Below are 22,468 nucleotides of genomic sequence, written 5' to 3'. Positions count from 1 at the left end.
GCATCAGTAACACCGACAACGACACGTCGTTACTTGATGCCATTGACAAGGGAAGAGTTTGCAAGACACTTCACACCTAGGTTATACCAAACAATTTTGGTACAAGTCACATGGGGAGATTTTAGGAGAACTCTTCAAAGGCTTCATCAAATCATTACGTTTGAAAGTTCGCGCTTGTTCCTGGTGAGGCAACGGATCTGCGTTGCCAGGTCATCTCAAGGTGATCCATGAGACCCAGGTTGCGAACTGCTTGCCAAAGTCTCAGGCAGCCTCCCAGCGAGAGGGATTTATGGCCAGTGAACATAGTTCGAGATGTCGAGCTGTACTACAAATTTGGATGTTTCGCTGAGCTACAAGAAAATTTGCAAATCTATCTGGCTAACAAAATTGTAAGCGCTTGACAATTTCATGTCCACCATTCCACTTTGGCTTCATGTTTGGCAACACATTGCTTCAGCTCTCGCACTTGCTCTGCACCTAAGATTGTCTGCTCTGCAAATGAAAGGGCTGCGGTCAAGCTGTCACTCGTAACAATGCTGCTTCTCTTCCCTACTTCCCGGTAATATCACGCTCTTGCCAAATGATCCGAAAATGAGCATTGCTAGGCAATGGTGCATGAGACTTGACCAGGAAAGACGGGTAAAATTGATGCTCTTCAAGGAGGAAATTCCAGTGATATCTGCCTGCCCTTGAATGCTTTCGAGCTTGCCTGTTGAATTTCAAATGCCGTGCAGCCAATGCAACTGATGCCTCCACCTCAGGCATATGGCATCAGCCTGAGCCGCCTATCGCTCAAGAATATGAAGAGCTGAAAGCCAGAAAAGGCACAGTAATCAGCAAAGACATTCAGCTCTTCAGGATTCCACTTGCCAGCCTCAAATTTTAACAGCAGTTGGGCAAACAAGAAACTCGGTTCCACCGAGATTTGAACTCAGATCGCTGGATTCAAAGTCCCTAGTGCTCACCGCTACACCACGGAAACTACATTACTACTGCCCTCAGGCTCGTGTCTTTTCTGCATTCACATTGGCGACGAAGTTCCCAGCGACCCGTCGAATGGTTCTCCTCGTGCGACGCAAACTGTTGCATCCTTTCAATGGGACAGATAAAGAGCAGGGCCAAGAGCCAAAACAATGACGGCGCAGGTAGCTGGCACAAGCAGCTCAGCCATGCGCATTCCAGTGGCTGGCGAGCTGGTTCAAAATTTGTCCTCTCGAATCGTACGCCACGGCAATTGTAAAGGAGACGCAATTTGCCAAACCTGTCGGCGGGATTGTCAAAAGTACAAGGTTCCACCGAGATTTGAACTCGGATCGCTGGATTCAGAGTCCAGAGTGCTCACCATTACACCATGGAACCCTGAGGATGCAACTTCCTGCTGGATCGTTGCTCAAAGAAGATTACTTCTTTCATTTAATATGGCAGCATCAGTAACACCGACAACGACACGTCGTTACTTGATGCCATTGACAAGGGAAGAGTTTGCAAGACACTTCACACCTAGGTTATACCAAACAATTTTGGTACAAGTCGCATGGGGAGATCTTAGGAGAACTCTTCAAAGGCTTCATCAAATCATTACGTTTGAAAGTTCGCACTTTTTCCTGGTGAGGCAACGGATCTGCGTTGCCAGGTCATCTCAAGGTGAGCCATGAGACCCAGGTTGCGAACTGCTTGCCAAAGCCTCAGGCAGCCTCCCAGCGAGAGGGATTTATGGCCAGTGAACATAGTTTGAGATGTCGAGCTGCACTGCAAATTGCGATGTTTCGCTGAGCTACAAGAAAATTTGCAAATCTATCTGGCTAACAAAATTGCAAGCGCTTGACGATTTCATGTCCACCATTCCACTTTGGCTTCATGTTTGGCAACACATTGCTTCAGCTCTCGCACTTGCTCTGCACCTAAGATTGTCTGCTCTGCAAATGAATGAGCTGCGGTCAAGCTGTCACTCGTAACAATGCTGCTTCCCTTCCCTACTTCCCGGTAATATCACACTCTTGCCAAATGATCCGAAAATGAGCATTGCTAAGCAGTGGTGCACGAGGTTTCATCAGGAAAGACGGGATAAAATTGATGCTCTTCAAGGAGGTAACTCAAACGATATCTGCCTGCCCTTGAATGCTTTCGAGCTTGCCTGTTGTATTTCAAATGCCGTGCAGCCAATGCCTCCAACTCAGGCATCTGGCATCAGCCTGAGCCGCCTATTGCTCATGAATATGAAGAGTTGAAAGCCAGAAAAGGCACTGTAATCAGCAAAGACCTTCAGCTCTACAGGATTCCACTTGCCAGCCTCAAATTTTAACAGCAGTTGGGCAAACAAGAAACTCGGTTCCACCGAGATTTGAACTCAGATCGCTGGATTCAAAGTCCCTAGTGCTCACCGTTACACCACGGAAACTACATTACTTCTGCCCTCAGGCTCGTGTCTTTTCTGCATTCACATTGGCGACAAAGTTCCCAGCGAGCCGTCGAATGGTTCTCCTCGTGCGACGCAAACTGTTGCATTCTTTCAATGGGACAGATAAAGAGCAGGGCCAAGAGCCAAAACAATGACGGTGCAGGCAGCTGGCACAAGAGGCTCAGCCATGCGCATTCCAATGGCAGGCGAGCTGGTTCAAAATTTGTCCTCTCGAATCGTACGCCACGGCAATTGTAAAGGAGATGCAATTTGCCAAACCTGTCGGCGGGATTGTCAAAAGTACAAGGTTCCACCGAGATTTGAACTCGGATCGCTGGATTCAGAGTCCAGAGCGCGCACCATTACACCATGGAACCCAGAGGATACAACTTCCTGCTGGATCGTTGCTCAAAGAAGATTACTTCCTTCATTTAAAATGGCAGCAACCGTAACAGAGACAACGACACGTCGTTACTTGATGCCATTGACAAGGGAAGAGTTTGCAATACACTTCACACCTAGGTGATATCAAACAATTTTGGCACAAGTCGCATGGGGAGATTTTAGGAGAACTCATCAAAAGCTTCATCCAATCATTACGTTTGAATGTGCGCACTTGTTCCTGGTGAGGCAACGGATCTGCGTTGCCAGGTCATCTCAAGGTGAACCATGAGACCCAGGTTGCGAACTGCTTGCCAAAGTCTCAGGCAGCCTCCCAGCGAGAGGGATTTATGGCCTGTGAACATAGTTTTAGACGTCGAGCTGCACTGCAAATTGCGATGTTTCGCTGAGCCACAAGAAAATTTGCAAATCTATCTGGCTAACAAAATTGCAAGCGCTTGACAATTTCATGTCCACCATTCCACTTTGGCTTCATGTTTTGCAACACATTGCTTCAGCTCTCGCTCTTGCTCTGCACCTGAGATTGTCTGCTCTGCAAATGAAAGAGCTGCGGTCAAGCTGTCACTCGTAACAATGCTGCTTCTCTTCCCTACTTCCCGGTAATATCACACTCTTGCCAAATGATCCGAAAATGAGCATTGCTAGGCAATGGTGCATGAGACTTGACCAGGAAAGACGGGTAAAATTGTTGCTCTTCAAGGAGGAAATTCCAGTGATATCTGCCTGCCCTTGAATGCTTTCAAGCTTGCCTGTTGAATTTCAAATGCCGTGCAGCCAATGCAACTGATGCCTCCACCTCAGGCATATGGCATCAGCCAGAGCCGCCTATCGCTCAAGAATATGAAGAGTTGAAAGCCAGAAAAGGCACAGTAATCAGCAAAGACCTTCAGCTCTACAGGATTCCACTTGCCAGCCTCAAATTTTAACAGCAGTTGGGCAAACAAGAAACTCGGTTCCACCGAGATTTGAACTCAGATCACTGGATTCAAAGTCCCTAGTGCTCACCATTACACCACGGAAACTACATTACTACTGCCCTCAGGCTCGTGTCTTTTCTGCATTCACATTGGCGACAAAGTTCCCAGCGAGCCGTCGAATGGTTCTCCTCGTGCGACGCAAACTGTTGCATCCTTTCAATGGGACAGATAAAGAGAAGGGCCAAGAGCCAAAACAATGACGGTGCAGGCAGCTGGCACAAGCAGCTCAGCCATGCGCATTCCAGTGGCTGGCGAGCTGGTTCAAAATTTGTCCTCTCGAATCGTACGCCACGGCAATTGTAAAGGAGACGCAATTTGCCAAACCTGTCGGCGGGATTGTCAAAAGTACAAGGTTCCACCGAGATTTGAACTCGGATCGCTGGATTCAGAGTCCAGAGTGCTCACCATTACACCATGGAACCCTGAGGATGCAACTTCCTGCTGGATCGTTGCTCAAAGAAGATTACTTCTTTCATTTAATATGGCAGCATCAGTAACACCGACAACGACACGTCGTTACTTGATGCCATTGACAAGGGAAGAGTTTGCAAGATACTTCACACATAGTTTTTATCAAACAATTTTGGCACAAGTCGTGTGGGGAGATGTTAGGAGAACTCATCAAAAGCTTCATCCAATCATTACGTTTGAAAGTGCGCCCTTATTCCTGGTAAGGCAATGGACCTGCGTTGCCAGGTCATCTCAAGGTGAACCGTGAGACCCATGTTGCGATCTGCTTGCCAAAGTCTCAGGCAGCCTCCCAGCGAGAGGGATTTATGGCCTGTGAACATAGTTTGAGACGTCGAGCTGTACTGCAAATTGCGATGTTTCGCTGAGCTACAAGAAAATTTGCAAATCTATCTGGCTAGCAAAATTGCAAGCGCTTGACAATTTCATGTCCACCATTCCACTTTGGCTTCATGTTTGGCAACCCATTGCTTCAGCTCTCGCACTTGCTCTGCACCTAAGATTGTCTGCTCTGCAAATGAATGAGCTGCTGTCAAGCAGCCACTCGTAACAATACTGCTTCTCTTCCCTACTTCTCGGTAATATGACACTCTTGCTAAATGATCCGAAAATGAGCATTGCTAAGCAGTGGTGCACGAGACTTGATCAGGAAAGACAGGATAAAATTGATGCTCTTCAAGGAGGTAATTCAAGTGATATGTGCCTGCCCTTGAATGCTTTCGAGCTTGCCTGTTGAATTTCAAATGCCGTGCAGCCAATGCAACTGATGCTTCCACCTCAGCCATGTTCTTTGGGAACTGGGCTGACCGATCCTTTGTCCCCTTCACTGTCAGGGCTGACGGCCTGAAGGTGCTAGGGATATGGTTCGGAGGGACCGGGGCATGCGTTAGAAACTGGAAGGAGCGAGTGGCTATGGTGAAAAGGAAACTGGGCATGTGGGAGCGACGCTCCCTCTCCATTGCGGGTAAGAACCTGGTCATCAGGTGTGAGGTACTCTCGCTGTTGCTGTACGTGGTGCAAGTCTGGCCCATTCCAGACTCCTGCGCGATGGCGATCACTCGAGCCATCTTCCGCTTTATCTGGAGGTCGAAAATCGATCCTGTCCGCAGGGACGCGATGTACAAGCCTCTAGATAAAGGGGGAAAAAACGTGCCCAACATCGCCCTCATACTGATGGCCACCTTTGTGTGTGGCTGCATCAAGTGGTGCGTAGACCCTCAGTACGCAAACACCAAGTGTCACTACGTGCTGAGGTTCTACCTGTCCCCGGTGTTGCGAAGGATGGGCCTGGCCACGCTGCCGCGGAACGCTCCAAGTAGTTGGACCGTGCCGTACCACCTGTCCCTGGTGGAAAAATTTATGCAGAAAAACACCTTTGACCACAAGTCCATCAGGCAGTGGTCAGCAAGTAACGTCCTAGAGGCCCTGAGGGATAAGGAGAGGGTGGATCCTGTGGGATGGTTCCCCGAGCAGACTGTCAAAGTCATTTGGCAGAATGCCTCATCGCCAGAACTTTCCAACAAGCACCAAGACGTAGCTTGGCTGGTGGTGAGAAAGGCCCTCCCCGTCAGATCCTTCCAACACGCCAGGAGGCTCACCCCCTCTGCACGTTGCCCTCGAGGTGGCTGTGGTGGGGAAGAGACCGTTGTTCACCTCCTTGTGGATTGTGCCTTTGCAAAGAAAGTCTGGAGAGAGATGCAGTGGTTGCTGTTGAGGTTCATCCCGAGCAGTTCTGTGACACAGGACTCTGTGCTCTACGGGCTGTTCCCAGGGACACACACCGAGACAAACATCAACTGCAGCTGGAGGATCATCAACTCGGTGAAAGACGCGCTTTGGTCTGCCCGAAACTTGTTGGTCTTCCAGCGCAAAGAGTTGTCCCCGACCGATTGTTGCGGACTGGCACAATCCAAAGTCCAGGACTACGTGCTGAGGGACGCACTAAAGCTTGGGGCAGCTGCCGCAAAGGCGCAATGGGGAAGGGTCGCTGTCTAAGACCTTTCTACCACAGCGCACCGAGAGACTGGGAACTGTTTAGAGCCCCTTGGGCTGTACAGATCAAAATGAAAGGCTGTAAATGATTGTAATATTGTTTGTACTGATGCACCTGGTGATACATTTTGTAAAAGTTTAACCTGGATTGTACCCTTGTAATGTTGTTTTTGAAATGGTTTTGAATGTGATTGAAGATATTTTATGAATAAAGTATATTTTTACAAAAAAAAAAATATGGCATCAGCCTGAGCTGTCTATTGCTCAAGAACATGAAGAGTTGAAAGCCAGAAAATGCACTGAAATCATCAAAGACCCTCAGCTCTACAGGGTTCCACTCGCCTGCCTCAAATTTCAACACATTTGGTTCCACCGAGATTTGAACTTGGATTGCTGGATTCAAAGTCCAGAGTGCTCACCGTTACACCATGGAACCTACATCGTTGCCGCCCTCAGGCTCATGAGATTTCTGCATTCACATTGGCGCCAAAGTTCCCAGCGACCAGTCGAATGGTTCTCCTCGTGTGACGCAAACTGTTGCATCCTTTCAATGGGACAGATAAAGATCAGGGCCAAGAGCCAAAACAATGACGGTGCAGGCAGCTGGCACAAGCAGCTCAGCCGTACGCATTCCAACATCAGGCGTGATATTTCAAAATTTGTCCTCTCGAATCGTACGCCACGGCAATTGTAAAGGAGGCGCAATTTGCCGAACATGTCGGTGGGATTGTCAAAAGTACAAGGTCCAATCGAGATTTGAACTCGGATCGCTGGATTCAGAGTGCTCACCATTACACCATGGAACCCAGAGGATGCAACTTCCTGCTGAATCGTTGCTCAAAGAAGATTACTTCTTTCATTTAATATGGCAGCATCAGTAACACCGACAACGACACGTCGTTACTTGATGCCATTGACAAGGGAAGAGTTTGCAAGACACTTCACACCTAGGTGATATCAAACAATTTTGGCACAAGTCGCATTGGGAGATTTTAGGAGAACTCATCAAAGGCTTCATCCAATCATGACGTTTGAAAGTAAGCACTTGTTCCTGGTGAGGCAACGGATCTGCGTTGCCAGGTCATCTCAAGGTGAACCAAGAGACCCAGGTTGCGAACTGCTTGCCAAAGTCTCAGGCAGCCTCCCAGCGAGAGGGATTTATGGCCAGTGAACATAGTTTGAGACGTCGAGCTGCACTGCAAATTGCGATGTTTCGCTGAGCTACAAGAAAATTTGCAAATCTATCTGGCTAGCAAAATTGCAAGCGCTTGACAATTTCATGTCCACCATTCCACTTTGGCTTCATGTTTGGCAACATATTGCTTCAGCTCTCGCACTTGCTCTGCACCTAAGATTGTCTGCTCTGCAAATGAAAGAGCTGCGATCAAGCTGCCACTCGTAACAATGCTGTTCCTCTTCCCTACTTCGCGGTAATATGACACTCTTGCCAAATGATCCGAAAATGAGCATTGCTAAGCAGTGGTGCACGAGGTTTCATCAGGAAAGCTGGGATAAAATTGATGCTCTTCAAGGAGGTAATTCAAACAATATCTGCCTGCCCTTGAATGCTTTCGAGCTTGCCTGTTGAATTTCAAATGCCATGCAGCCAATGCGTCCAACTCAGGCATATGGCATCAGCCTGAGCTGCCTATTGCTCATGAATATGAAGAGTTGAAAGCCAGAAAAAGCACAGTAATCAGCAAAGACCCTCAGCTTTTCAGGGTTCCACTCGCCTGCCTCAAATTTTAACAGCAGCTGGGCAAATGAGAAACTTGGTTCCACTGAGATTTGAACTCGGATCGCTGGATTCAAAATCCAGAGTGCTCACCGTCACACCAGGGAACCAACTGAGCTGTTCTCCTAAGGCTCATGTCTTTTCTGCATTCACATTTGCGCCAAAGTTCCCAGCGACCCGTCAAATGCTTCTCCTCTTGTGACGCAAACTGTTGCATCCTTTCAATGGGACAGATAAAGAGCAGGGCCAAGAGCCAAAACAATGACAGTGCAGGCAGCTGGCAAAAGAGGCTCAGCCATGCGCATTCCAACGGCAGGCGAGATATTTCAAAATTTGTCCTCTCGAATCGTACGCCACGGCAATTGTAAAGGAGACGCAATTTGCCAAACCTGTCGGCGAGATTGTCAAAAGTACAAGGTTCAACTGAGATTTGAACTCAGATTGATGGAATCAGAGTCCAGAGTGCTCACCATTACACCATGGAACCCAGAGGATGCAACTCCCTGCTGAATCGTTGCTCAAAGAAGGTTACTTCCTTCATTTAATATGGCAGCAAACGTAACAGCGACAACGACATGTCGTTACTTGATGCCATTGACAAGGGAAGCGTTTGCAAGACACTTCACACCTAGGTGATATCAAACAATTTTGGCACAAGTCGCATGGGGAGATTTTAGGAGAACTCATCAAAAGCTTCATCCAATCATTACGTTTGAAAGTGCACACTTGTTCCTGGTGAGGCAACGGATCTGCGTTGCCAGGTCATCTCAAGGTGAACCATGAGACCCAGGTTGCGAACTGCTTCCCAAAGTCTCAGGCAGCCTCCCAGCGAGAGGGATTTATGGCCAGTGAACATAGTTTGAGACGTCGAGCTGCACTGCAAAATGCGATGTGTCGCTGAGACACAAGAAAATTTGCAAATCTATCTCGCTAGCAAAATTGCAAGCGCTTGACAATTTCATGTCCAACATTCCACTTTGGCTTCATGTTGTGCAACACATTGCTTCAGCTCTCGCACTTGCTCTGCACCTAAGAATGTCAGTTCTGCAAATGAAAGAGCTGCGGTCAAGCTGCCACTCGTAACAATGCTGCTTCTCTTCCCTGCTTCTCGGTAATATGACACTCTTGCCAAATGATCCGAAAATGAGCATTGCTAAGCAGTGGTGCACGAGACTTCACCAGGAAAGACGGGATAAAATTGATGCTCTTCAAGGAGGTTATTCAAACGATATCTGCCTGCCCTTGAATGCTTTTGAGCTTGCCCTTTGTATTTCAAATGCCGTGCAGCCATTGCCTCCAGCTCAGGCATATGGCATCAGCCTGAGCTGCCTATTGCTCATGAATATGAAGAGTTGAAAGCCAGAAAAAGCACAGTAATCAGCAAAGACCCTCAGCTCTTCAGGGTTCCACTCGCCTGCCTCAAATTTTAACAGCAGCCGGGCAAACGAGAAACTCGGTTCCACTGAGATTTGACCTTGGATCGCTGGATTCAAAATCCAGAGTGCTCACTGTTACACCATGGAACCAACTTCCATTCCACATCCTGTAGAATCCACTCGATTCCAATTGCTGTGACCCAGGCGGTTTGGAAAGTGGAGTTAAGTAAAAATCCCAGAGGGGAATTGAAACAACTGTCATAACCTATAATTTTAAGTGTTTTGGTTGAGATGCGACTCTAAATTCAGGAATTAGGCCATCAGTTCTCCAGGTTTTTATATTAAACTCATTGAAACATTAAATTAATTTACACAGGTTATATATATACACACATGGTTACAAATTACTACCACCATAACTTATAACAAATTCCCAAACTAATCTCCATTAAGGCAACAGCAACCCACAGACTCAACCCACACCAGGCAACACGTCTTCATCTGATCAATTCAGACTGAGGATCTTTCAATGTGGAGCCAGACAGAGCCCATTGAACACCAGGAATGATCCTCGCTGTATCATTATGTGCCGGGAATTCGCCTCCTGCTATATTAATATTGGCTGAAAAGGAACTACAGGAGAGTGTTTTTCAGCGTTAGGATGTTGCATCAGTAACTGTGGGAGAGCAGGATAGAGCCGGTTATCAGATCCCCAGGATAAACTGAGCAGCTGTGAAAGCCTCTGCTGTTAGAAGCTCCTCTTCTGTGTGACCGAACTAACCTCCATGTTAAGGAACCGATAGACGCTGCCACCAAGTGCTTTAAAAAGTTAGTCTCCGAGGAGCCGGAGGTACAGTCGCTGCTCCTCCAAACCCCGCTGAAGTTCCAAAGGCCGGTGCAGCTTTCAGCCTGGTCTTATCCCCATTGCTTCCCACCACCCTTCCCCTGAGGACCGAACCTCCCTCCTCAACACATCACTCCCTCAGATAGAAGGCCCTCCAGGTCACCCCCACACACCCTCCTCCCTCCCGCTGTCCTATACACCCGCCTCTCACATGTTGGTGGCTTCCATCACTTCCTCGGTCCTTTCTCTGATCACCCTCTCCTCCTCACTCACCTGTCCAGGTACATCATCCTACCCCCTCTCCCCTTCACTCACCTGTCCAGGTACATCATCCTACCCCCTCTCCCCCTCACTCACCTGTCCAGGTACATCATCCTGTCCCCTCTCCCCTTCACTCACCTGTCCAGGTACATCATCCTACCCCCTCTCCCCTTCACTCACCTGTCCATGTACATCATCCTACCCCCTCTCCCCCTCACTCACCTGTCCAGGTACATCATCCTGTCCCCTCTCCCCTTCACTCACCTGTCCAGGTACATCATCCTACCCCCTCTCCCCTTCACTCACCTGTCCAGGTACATCATCCTGCCCCCTCTCCCCTTCACTCACCTGTCCAGGTACATCATCCTGTCCCCTCTCCCCCTCACTTACCTGCCCAGGTACATCATCCTGTCCCCTCTCCCCCACACTCACCTGTCCAGGTACATCATCCTGTCCCCTCTCCCTCTCACTCACCTGTCCAGGTACATCATCCTGTCCCCTCTCCCTCTCACTCACCTGTCCAGGTACATCATCCTGTCCCCTCTCCCTCTCACTCACCTGTCCAGGTACATCATCCTGCCCCCTCTCCCCCTAACTCATTCTGTGAATCAGCTGCTGTCAATATTAACTTTGAAGTGGAAATTGGATCAATCCCTGAAGAGAAAGATCATTACAGGGAGAAAAATAAAAATATAATTTTAGAAACTGATTTGACATTGGGAGTGAAAAAGCCTAAAAGTCATTTCAGATGCAGCTGCAGCTGCTGTAATGGGAAATCTTTTGTCTGGTGGTGAATTAATTTGAAAGAATGGTCAAAGGTTCCCTCAAACCTGTTTCTCTGTCTTTTGATTAAAGTGATACACCGCCACCCTCTGCTGGCGAAATGACGCTACTGCCCGTCGAACAATCAAACTGAAACTTGCAGCTTTTTCATTGGGAAACCTCACAAGTCCCTGCTCAGGAGTCTGGTATTGATGCTAAATTACAAAGCACGAGTCCAGTCCATGGACCTTGTGGGGGATTTTCCCTCTTCCATCACCTTTCCAATCAGCTCCCCTCCAGGCAGCTCAGCAATTCAGTTGCTGCTGAGTAATGACCCCCTGGTATTTGAGAAGTGATGCAGATGTGCAGTAGACTTCACCATCACACAAAACAATTCCCTTCAGCAAAAATATAACTGCAAAAAGAAACTGTGAAATTGCCAAGTAGGTTTTTTTCACATTATATCCGTGTCAATGCACAACCTGGTTGGGGTCTGGGGTGGGAGGAGGAGTAACACAAAGGGGAAGTTACTGAATGTTCCCCACCATTGCAGTGAACAGGGTCCACTCTGTAACACTCGGCAAAGTTTAACTACTCCCATTCCTAATGGGATTAGAGTCTGATAAATGCAGCAGATGTGCACACTGCAACCTGAAATAATTCCCAACTGCAATCTCCAGGCAATATCTCCAATGGGGAATAAGTACCAGAGTTCATGTACAGTGTCTGGTGATAAAAGGGCAAATACATCACCCGAGCTCCCGCTGCAAACTTCAATCCCTTCCAATATTGTTCAATATTCACGCTTCATCAGTTTGTCTCCCGATGCAGCAACTTCTCTGAGAATCAAAGACCAGCGCCTGTAGTAGCGGTGATCCGCCAGCAGAGGGTGGCGTTGTATCACTTTAATCTCAAGACAGTGAAACAGGTTTGAGGGGGAGAGAGGCTTTGATCATTTTTTAAATTCATTCATTCACCCAAAGACAAAAAAAGTGCGGTCTGTAGAAAGCTGAGGATAGTAAAACACACGGTTCTGAAGCGGATGCTCCTGACCTAACTCAGGCCCTGCTGTCGCTGACCTGAGAAGGTGGCGATTGGGGAGAGCGGTTCAGGAATGTGTGATCAGGTTGAGTTCATGGGGCTCAGGCCAGTTTGTTGATGTGTTGCCTCAATGATGAGACAGACTGGTTTGGGCGAAGGGGTCTTTCTGTTCCATGTTGTAGCCCGTGTGTAATATCATTGCCAATGTCCCGCACCCTCCCCAATGCAGACACACAGACTGTTCCTCAACACAGAACCAGGAAAAGGAGCATTGACAGATTTCATTGACTGGAACTGAGATCCTTTGTCAGTGAACATCTGACGGGACAGACAGGATGAGAGACAGTAAAAGATTAAATGCAAAACACTGTGGATGCTGGAAATCTGAAAGCAAAATAGAAAATGCTGGGAAAAACTCAGCCTCTGTGGAGAGAGAGAGGCATAGTTAAGGTTTCGAGTCTTTTTCAGAGAGTGTTAGACTCACCCAAACTCTGTGTTTTCTCTCTCTCCACCCCCCCCCCCCCCCCCCCCGTCCATCTCTCTCCTGCTTCCTGGGACTATCTCAGAGGCTAAACATCCCACAGACTGAAGCTGGCCTGAGCAGCGAGATGCCCCTGATCTGAAATGAAGAGTCTGCCAGGACCCTGGGAGCTGCTCCCAGTGTCTATGGGGAGAGAGAGTCAAGGGTTGTCCCCCGTTCAAAGGGCGATGGTGAGGAGACAAAGGCCCTGCTGGACTCTCAGAATCTGGTTTTTTGCCGGACTGCTCTCTCTCTCTGTCTCTCTCTCTCTCAGCCCCTTCCCCCTTCAGAGCAGAGAACTAGATTTATCATCAACAATCCCCATGTCCCCATGGGGAGAAGGTGGGGTAGTGGGAATGTGACTGGGGTAGTGGGAATGTGACTGGGCTACTCATCCCGAGGCTCAGGGGACGTGGGATCAAATCCCACCCTGGCAGCTGGTTTCAATGTATTGGATAAAAGTTGGGATTATAAATCGCGTCTCTAATGGTGACCATGAAACTCAGGTCGATTGTTCTACAAAAACTCACCTGGTTCACAAATGCCCCTTTAGGGAGGGAAATCCGCCCTCCTTACCTGGTCTGGCCTACATGTGACTCCAGACCCACAGCCATGTGGTTGACCCCTGGACAAGGTGCTCAGTTCAAGGGCAATTAGGGATGGGCAACAAATGCTGGTCTTGTCAGCTACACCCACATCCTGTGAGAATAAATGTTGATGACTGAAGGATGCTTTAGTGACTGGAAGCCAGTGTCCAGTGGCGTACCACAGGGATCTGTGCTGGGTCCCCTATTATTTGTCATTTATATAAACAACATAGGTGACTATGTGGGGAGTAGGATTAGTAAGTTTGTGGATGACACAAAGCTTGGCCGGGTGGTTAACAGTGAGGTTGAGTGTCTTGGGCTACAGGAAGATATAGATGGGATGGTCAAATGGGCAGAAAACTGGCAGATGGAATTCAACCCTGAAAAGTGTGAGGTGATACACTTTGGAAGGAGTAATTTGACGAGGAAGTATTCAATGAACGGCATGACACTAGGAAGTTCTGAGGAACAAAGGGACCTTGGCGTGTGTGTATCCATAGATCTCTGAAGGCAGAGGGGCATGTTAGTGGGGTGGTGAAAAAGGCATATGGAACACTTGCCTTTATCAATCGAGGCATAGATTACAAAAGTAGGGAGGTCATGTTGGAGTTGTGTAGAACCTTGGTGAGGCCACAGCTGGAGTACTGTGTGCAGTCCTGTTCGCCACATTATAGGAAGGATGTGATTGCACTGGAGGGGGTGCAGAGGAGATTCACCGGGATGTTGCCTGGGATGAAACATTTAAGTTATGAAGAGAGGTTGGATAGACTTGGGTTGTTTTCGCTGGAGCAGAGAAGACTGAGGGGCGACCTGATCGAGGTGTACAAGATTATGAGGGGCATGGACAGGGTGGATAGGGAGCAGCTGTTCCCCTTAGTTGAAGGGTCAGTCACGAGGGGACATACGTTCAAGGTGAGGAGCAGGAGGTTTAGGGGGGATGTGAGGAAAAACTTTTTTACCCAGAGGGTGGTGAGGGTCTGGAATGCGCTGCCTGGGAGGGTGGTGGAGTCGGGTTGCCTCACATCCTTTAAAAAGTACCTGGATGAGCACTTGGCACGTCATAACATTCAAGGCTATGGGCCAAGTGCTGGTAAATGGGATTAGGTAGGTAGGTCAGGTGTTTCTCACGTGTCGGTGCAGACTCGATGGGCCGAAGGGCCTCTTCTGCACTGAGCGATTCTGTGATTCTGTGATACGGGTCTGCACACAGAGGCCACTCTGGATGATTTCCCCGGACACTTACCATCTTTCACAGCAGCGTAGGTGATTACACAGCCAGCCGGAAGGACCAGAAGCCTCTTCATCTCTGCCTCCTGTGACACTAAAGGGAGGATCAGTGTGACTGATGGTGGGTTGTGAGGTTTGAGATAGAGACCCGCTCCCACAGGTTTACCCCACACTTATCCACTGCAACCTCACACACACAGCCGAATCCATCATTACTACCCCAATGGAAATCTAAGCTAACGTTCTGGAAACTAATCTTTTAGGGATTATGTATGCACACACACACACACACACACACACACACACAAATAATCCTCCAAAATTACTGTTTGCTCATTTTTGAACAATGTAGAAATGTGGAGTGCAGGATCCAGTCTATGACCGGATGGGTAATGTCCTCCTCTCTGAATCAACAATGGGATCAAGTCTCATTCCAGAGATTTGGGAACATAATCCGGACCGAGGGAGCGCTGCACTGTCGGAGGGTCAGTACTGAGGGAGTGCTGCACTGTCGGAGAGTCAGTGCTGAGGGAGTGCTGCACTGTCGGAGAGTCAGTGCTGAGGGAGCGCTGCACTGTCGGAGGGTCAGTACTGAGGGAGTGCTGCACTGTCGGAGGGTCAGTACTGAGGGAGTGCTGCACTGTCGGAGAGTCAGTGCTGAGGGAGCGCTGCACTGTCGGAGGGTCAGTACTGAGGGAGTGCTGCACTGTCGGAGAGTCAGTGCTGAGGGAGCGCTGCACTGTCGGAGGGTCAGTACTGAGGGAGCGCTGCACTGTCGGAGGGTCAGTACTGAGGGAGTGCCGCACTGTCGGAGGGTCAGTACTGAGGGAGCGCTGCACTGTCGGAGGGTCAGTACTGAGGGAGTGCCGCACTGTCAGAGGGTCAGTACTGAGGGAGTGCTGCACTGTCGGAGGGTCAGTACTGAGGGAGTGCTGCACTGTCAGAGGGTCAGTACTGAGGGAGTGCTGCACTGTCAGAGGGTCAGTACTGAGGGAGTGCTGCACTGTCGGAGGGTCAGTACTGAGGGAGTGCTGCACTGTCAGAGGGTCAGTACTGAGGGAGCGCCGCACTATCGGAGGGTCAGTACTGAGGGAGTGCCGCACTGTTGGAGGGTCAGTTCTGAGGGAGCGCTGCACTGTCGGAGGGTCAGTATTGAGGGAGCTCTGCACTGTCGGAGGGTCAGTACTGAGGGAGTGCCGAACTGTCAGAGGGTCAGTACTGAGGGAGCGCTGCACTGTCGGAGGGTCAGTACTGAGGGAGCGCCGCACTGTCGGAGGGTCAGTACTGAGGGAGCGCTGCACTGTCAGAGGGTCAGTACTGAGGGAGCGCTGCACTGTTGGAGGGTCAGTACTGAGGGAGTGCTGCACTGTCAGAGGGTCAGTACTGAGGGAGCGCCGCACTATCGGAGGGTCAGTACTGAGGGAGTGCCGCACTGTTGGAGGGTCAGTTCTGAGGGAGCGCTGCACTGTCGGAGGGTCAGTACTGAGGGAGTGCTGCACTGTCGGAGGGTCAGTACTGAGGGAGTGCTGCACTGTCAGAGGGTCAGTACTGAGGGAGCGCCGCACTATCGGAGGGTCAGTACTGAGGGAGTGCCGCACTGTTGGAGGGTCAGTACTGAGGGAGCGCTGCACTGTCGGAGGGTCAGTACTGAGGGAGCTCTGCACTGTCGGAGGGTCAGTACTGAGGGAGTGCCGAACTGTCGGAGGGTCAGTACTGAGGGAGCGCCGCACTGTCGGAGGGTCAGTACTGAGGGAGCGCCGCACTGTCGGAGGGTCAGTACTGAGGGAGCGCTGCACTGTCGGAGTGCCGCACTGTGAGAGTTGTTGTCTTTTGGATAGAATGGTTATAGTAGAAAGGGAGGCCATTTGGCCCATCACGTTCATCCCAGTGCTCTGCAGGAGCAACTCACCTCATCACCTTCCTGCCTTTCCCTGGGAGCCTGCCTGCTATCGCTGCTGATTCCATTTCCAAAACCCCGACCGAATCAGCATCCCCACCATTTCAGGGCAGTGAGGGGACGGTATAAAGCGAGGAAGCCCTCTCAGGGGGATGTGAAAGGGAAATCCTGTGGTGTGTTTAGACAGAAGCAGGGGAGTGTCCCCTGTGACCAGGGCCCCAAGTGAATGCATCAAGCAGTCCCACTGAGACAGATTCTCCCAGCCGGAATCACAGTCCAGTCCATGGATCCTCGTCACCTGCAGCTTTGCTGTTTCCTTACAATAGTGAAAAAACTGCTAGGACTCCGGAGAATGAACTGGGACCTCCTGAGCTGGGGAACGATGTATTCTTGCTTCTTGACCAACAGCAGAAACAAACTATTCTCTCTCTGCCTGGCATGCTGTCAGAAGCTGATTTCTGAATCATTGCTGTTTTCCTCTCTCCCTTATGCACGTTTCGGGATTATCTGACCCACAAACACAACAGGCCTGTGCCTTTTCACTGTCGCAATAACGAGAAGATAAGCTGAGCAACTATTTGCACGGAACCACTCCAAACTCCTGCACCAGGTGACAGGAGCTTCTCCTCCCCGAGAGTCCGGGTTAAGGGAGACCTTTGCTTGCTGAGCGGGTGGTGTCTTCACTGGGATGCTCTTGTTAAGCAGCCTTGGTACCAGGGCCGGTCAATTGTGACAGCCTCGTGAGAGTTTCGGGGAGGGCAGAGAGGCCAGAGGACTGTGCGGTTTTCCATGTCACAGTCACCGCCCTCGGGTAGGGTCCAACTAAACCTGCTCCGGGACAAACACTCCACCGGGAAGGGCAGAGTAAACAGAGTAAGAGCGCAGCTCAGAGCAAGTGCTGAGTTCCTCGTACCTGGCAACTCGATACGGTGCCCATTGGAAATAACCATTTCATCACTGGGAATGTGACAGAACACGCACAGATCCCCGATAAATGCAGATATATTCCTCGGCACCCGGTGTTCACCGACTCACTCTCAGGGACACCTGCAAATCCTGGCATAATCCCGGGATCTCCCTGTCAATCCTGACAAACTGCCGGGAATTGCCCAGAACCAGCCCCTCTCCCACCCCCCTCCCCACACACACTGTAATCAGCCCCTTCTCCCCCCAACATACACTGTAATTAGCACCTCTCCATCTTGGTTAACATGAGATTCAGAGTTTTAATTTGGGTGTTTAACACAGGGCCCTGTCTTCCCTCTTGTGTGACCCTCCAAAATCGCACTGCACCATTAAAGAAGATCCATGCTGCTTCCCCCAGTATTCTAGGCCAAAAGTTATACCTCAACCAACATCATTAAAGCAGATTCTCTGCGTACTGTTTGTGATCTTGCTGTGCATAAATTGGCTGCCACATTTCCCACATTCCAACACTTCAAAAGTACTGCATTGGGACTCCCTAAATCTGGACGGGGAGCTGCGGGAATGGTTTATTTATTTGTTCTTGGGATGTGGCCATGGGTGGCTGGGCCAGCATTTATTGCCCATCCCTAATTGCCCTCGAGAAGGTGATGGTGAGCCACCTCCTTGAACCACAGCAGTCCATGTAGTGCAGGTAAACCCACAGTGCTGTTAGCAAGGGAGCTTATTCATTTTAGGCCTTACATTCGACTGTATGGCTCACTAGGCCCTTTCACAGGGAAGTTAAGAGTCAACTATGTTATTGAAAGTTTGGAGTCACATGTAGGTGGCAGATATCCTTCCTTAAAGGGGCATTAGTGAACCCCAGATGGGTTTTTATGACAATCAACAATTGTTTGATGGCCAACATTACTAATTATTATTTTATTAATTGAATTTAAATTCCACCAGCAGTGTTTTGTTTGTAACTTTACTTATGGAGTTTGATGCACATGTATAGTTGCTGATGCTGACTTGTAAATAAAGCTAAATGTTTCCACTAAGAAAAATTGTCTGAAGATCAACTCCATAAGAAACTGGCGATGAGGATAAATCAGATTCGGTGCTGTACCTCTCCAAGTGATTGACTCTAAGTTCATTAAAAATAAAAGAAGATATACTCATCCGAAATGCCTGTTCAATTCTCGGAATGGGCTGCGCCCATAGTTCCAGTGGTTAAGTCCAACCGTACCTTACATATCTGTGGAGGGTATAAATTGACCGTAAATAAGGCAGACAAACTAGACAAGTACCCTAACCCAAGGATAAATGACGTACCTGCCAAACTGGCTGGAGCCAAGTCCTACACAAAATTGGATATGAGCCAACGCTTACCAATAAGTAGAGCTCAATAGCACATCGAGGGAGTACGCAACCAATAACACACACAGGGGTCTCCGTCTGTCGCGGAAAACGGAGTGAACACTCAGACCCAGGAGGTTTGTCTTGGAAGTCTTTATTGAATCATGATATCATGGAGAGCCCAGCAGCATACAACGGAGCTAGGCGGCACTCTGAGAAAGCATCAGAGCACACACATAGTTATACATATCAAAGAGCTTGAAGGTGATAAGACTGTCTAACCTTCAATAATTAATTACATTGAGAATCATTGTCTTTGGCATGCAACACACAATTAGCCTATTCTAATTTATGACTATACAGGATATTGGGGGAAGCCCATCTAGTAATGAAAAGTGAGACAGAGAATAGATAACCATGCTTGACCTTATCTTTAGTGCTAGGGGGTGTACACTCTAGAGAACAGATGACCATTGCTTGATCCTGTCTCTTTGTGTTGGGGGCAGACATCCTAGCCTTGTCTCAAGGATTCTAGGAAGCTTTATGAAACTCCTTTTCTCCTTTCCTGCTCAATTAGCTGGCAGCTGCAGGTGTACCTGCTAGAAGAAAAGAGGGAACTGTGCTGTAGTACTCCACTACGATTTTAACTGTTTAATCCTTAGTTGACCTGTAGATGTATTTTATTCTTCCACAATCCCTCCTTGTTAATCTTTCAGATTAGTACCAATGAGGAAGAGTATCTTCATCATCATAAGGGGGTTCATAACCATAAGGAAAAGGCCGATCCCTGGCAGGGTAAACTTTTTCTCCCCACCAGTGGGTTTCACTGGGGCCAGTGCGTATCAATTGAGGGACAACTGGAGCTCCTCCTAATCCAGTAGAGTCACTGTTAATAACCTGGGAACAGCAAATCCGCAAAGCAATACATGCACAACACCCTATAACACATGCTATGACCAACCCAATTAAAACGTATAGCAACCAACTTCCCCAACCGGAGAACCAACCTAGAATTACAGACCACCAAGAATCTTTTTTATAAAAATTACTTAAACTTTCCGTTTCAATACATAACACAAGTTAGATCACTTGGTAACAGCTGTTATATTGTTGCCGGACAATGTCTTTTACAACGAGTGGCGTGGACCCAGTCTTCCTTCCCTTTAACCTTCAGGGCCGTTCGAGTTGTTAGCAGCACAAGGTAGGGTCCTTTCCACCCTCTCATGCAATTCAGCTGCTGTTTTGCATAGAGGAAAATTAGTACAAATCCAACATTTAGTCCGATTAACTTGCGAGGCTACGACCTGCATTCGTTGAACCGCAGAATTGGTATTCCATGCCCCAGCAAGGACCACGCAGGACAGGATCCAAATCAGAGTCAGCATTCTGACGGCTCAGTTAAAGTTCTTGCACAAGCACTTCCGTCCGAGGTCAGCGTCCGCTTGACGTGTGATGCGTGGATCCACAAGGGCGTCCTTCAACCTTTACGGCCACATGGGTGGTGAGCAGGACTTGGAAAGGCCCTTCCCATCGAGGTTCCAAACAGTTTTTTCTCCTGAAGGTCTTCACTAGGACTAGGTCCCCGGGCTGGTATTGATGGCAATCTTCAATGGTAGGCTTTTTCTGAGCTTCTTCTACCTGTATATGCAAGCTCTTGAGAGAATTAGTGAGCGCCATACAGTATGTAATCATTCCCTCATCCATAGTGTGGATGTCCATTTCCCTAGCAGACAAGGTTGGGGTCACTGGGAAGCGCATAGGACATCCCATTACAACTTCATAAGGAGAGAGGGAGGTGGTACGGTTAGGGTGAGAACGCATAGTCATTAGCGCCAAGGGTAGAGCTTCAGGCCCTTTCAAACCAGTTTCTTCACATAATTTAGTTTGTTTTTCAGAATACCATTTTGTCTTTCCACTGCCCCAGTAGACTGGGGGTGGTATGGGCAGGAAAGGTAATGGTTGCATTGTAAGGCCTTCAACAGTTCCTTTATCACTTTAGCAGTAAAATGAACAACAATTTTACAACAACAACAGCATCATTTCGTCGGGTGAGAAACGCCTCCGCCCATCGCGAGAACAAACATACCAGAACTAAAACATAATTATATTCCATACATTTAGGCATTTGTATAAAGTCCATTTGTAGGTGTACAAATGGGCCCCATGGCTGGGGTCCCGTACCAGCAGTCACTGTGGGCGTCTTACCTGGGTTATGTCATTGACATCGGTATGACAGGTATTACTAATACAATGCCTATTAGCACATTACTATTCACTATACATTCAACATTCATTCTACATACACGTGTTAAACCCCTGAGCTGGCAACCGGTCAAGTCATGATTCCTGTGTCGTGAGAGATTCAATAGGTGCTCATTAGTTACCCATAAAGGGACTACCCCTTCTTTAGTCTGTCTTAAATTTTCTCGGGCTTGTTCCAGTGCCCAAGATCCATAGGTGTTGCATACATCATTTCTGCTCGCTTCGTCTGAAATATTTTTCCCTATTTCTATTAATTTATTGATAGGCCCCGCATGACTTTCGAGCACGGTATCCAGGCTTTGGATTAACCAATGATGTCCCTATATTGAGTATCGTAGCAGCATCATTTATCAGGCTGCACTTAACGCGGTTCCCTCCCAAGCCTGATCGCATCTCGCCACTGAACTGAACTGCTTCAGTCATCAACTGGCGCATCAGAGCCGTATAGAGTGCTTGGGTATGGGTTGAGCACCATTGGGGCAGGACGACACCGGACACATTCAAGACTACGGGTACCAGCACATGGTGTACATTATCATACAAAACTTCTGATTAACTAGTACCAAACCATTTGTCGGTCCTGGATGCATAGTTGGACAAGATGGGTCAGTCAGTGTGGTTTGAGGGGCTTCAATTATCTCTACTCAGACTGTGAAAGTAGAGGTGGGAGGTGGCTGGGTAGTGGCTCTTTTGGGCAGACCTCCCACGCCTGACCTGAAGCAAACCCTTACTACAATTCGAAAGCACTTGTTCACTTACTGTTACATTTATCATTCCCCGTTGCGTGTCGCATTCGGCACTGTCCGTGCTGTACCAAAGTTCCTCCTGTGGTGCAGGATGAGCAATGATGATCCCCGACCTTGTTGCCAGTACTGATAGGCCCACGACCAGGATCGTAGATCTGTGGAGACATTAACATCGGCTCCCGTTCTCTGGGTTACCGCTTGGTCAATTGTCATGTATCTTTAACTGTGTGTAATGCCTCCATTTACTTCCCGTTCTCATATCTACAAGTGCACATGTATCACCTGTCATAATTACCTCGTATGGTCCATTGTTGCTCTTTGGATTTGCCTGTTTCCATATCCTTAATCGTCTGTCAGTCTCTAACTTCCTCTCTCAACTTATGTAATTGCCGACTTAATTCCCTTACATTGTCCTGTATTTTTCCTTTCAGTGGCCCTACACCTCCTACTATAATACCTTCAGGTAATAGCATGGCCCTTACCTGTTATCATTTCAAATGGGGTGAACCCTGTGGCCCTGCTTGGTGTAGCCCACAGTGCATTAGAATATTGGGCTGTTCCCTGTCTCTTGATTGATGTTTTTTTTTAAAAGTTCAGTTCATCCTTTCCACCATCCCTGGACTCTGGGGGTGGTAAGGAATGTGGAATTTATGTTTAATCTCCATAAGATTTCACACTTCTTTAATGTCTCTCCCTGTGAAATGAGTT

The 22,468-nt window shown here is 48.5% G+C and overlaps 1 long non-coding RNA gene and 4 other non-coding genes across 6 annotated transcripts in view; all 5 read right to left on the bottom strand.

Annotated features, from left to right (window-relative positions):
* Nucleotides 1-18,618, bottom strand: part of LOC144675867 (uncharacterized) — a 53,775-nt gene extending 35,157 nt beyond the window's left edge. For both annotated transcript variants that reach the window (XR_013575190.1, XR_013575189.1), the window contains exons 1-2: nt 18,523-18,618; nt 14,607-14,676 (exon numbers count right to left, since the gene is read on the bottom strand). This is a non-coding gene — a long non-coding RNA (uncharacterized LOC144675867). The remainder of the gene's footprint in view (nt 1-14,606; nt 14,677-18,522) is intronic.
* Nucleotides 1,288-1,359, bottom strand: trnaq-cug (transfer RNA glutamine (anticodon CUG)). Its single transcript has one exon. It is a non-coding gene; the product is annotated as a tRNA-Gln (tRNA).
* trnaq-cug (transfer RNA glutamine (anticodon CUG)) lies at nt 2,704-2,775 on the bottom strand. The gene has a single exon. It is a non-coding gene; the product is annotated as a tRNA-Gln (tRNA).
* trnaq-cug (transfer RNA glutamine (anticodon CUG)) lies at nt 4,128-4,199 on the bottom strand. The gene has a single exon. It is a non-coding gene; the product is annotated as a tRNA-Gln (tRNA).
* Nucleotides 6,602-6,673, bottom strand: trnaq-uug (transfer RNA glutamine (anticodon UUG)). Its single transcript has one exon. It is a non-coding gene; the product is annotated as a tRNA-Gln (tRNA).
* Nucleotides 18,619-22,468: the final 3,850 nt, after the last annotated feature.

The sequence above is a fragment of the Cetorhinus maximus genome, unplaced genomic scaffold (assembly GCF_964194155.1).
Source record: "Cetorhinus maximus unplaced genomic scaffold, sCetMax3.hap1.1 HAP1_SCAFFOLD_1207, whole genome shotgun sequence".
Lineage (NCBI taxonomy): Eukaryota > Metazoa > Chordata > Chondrichthyes > Lamniformes > Cetorhinidae > Cetorhinus > Cetorhinus maximus.
Note: the sequence above shows the minus strand (reverse complement) of the source record. Positions and strands in the feature narration are given on the sequence as shown.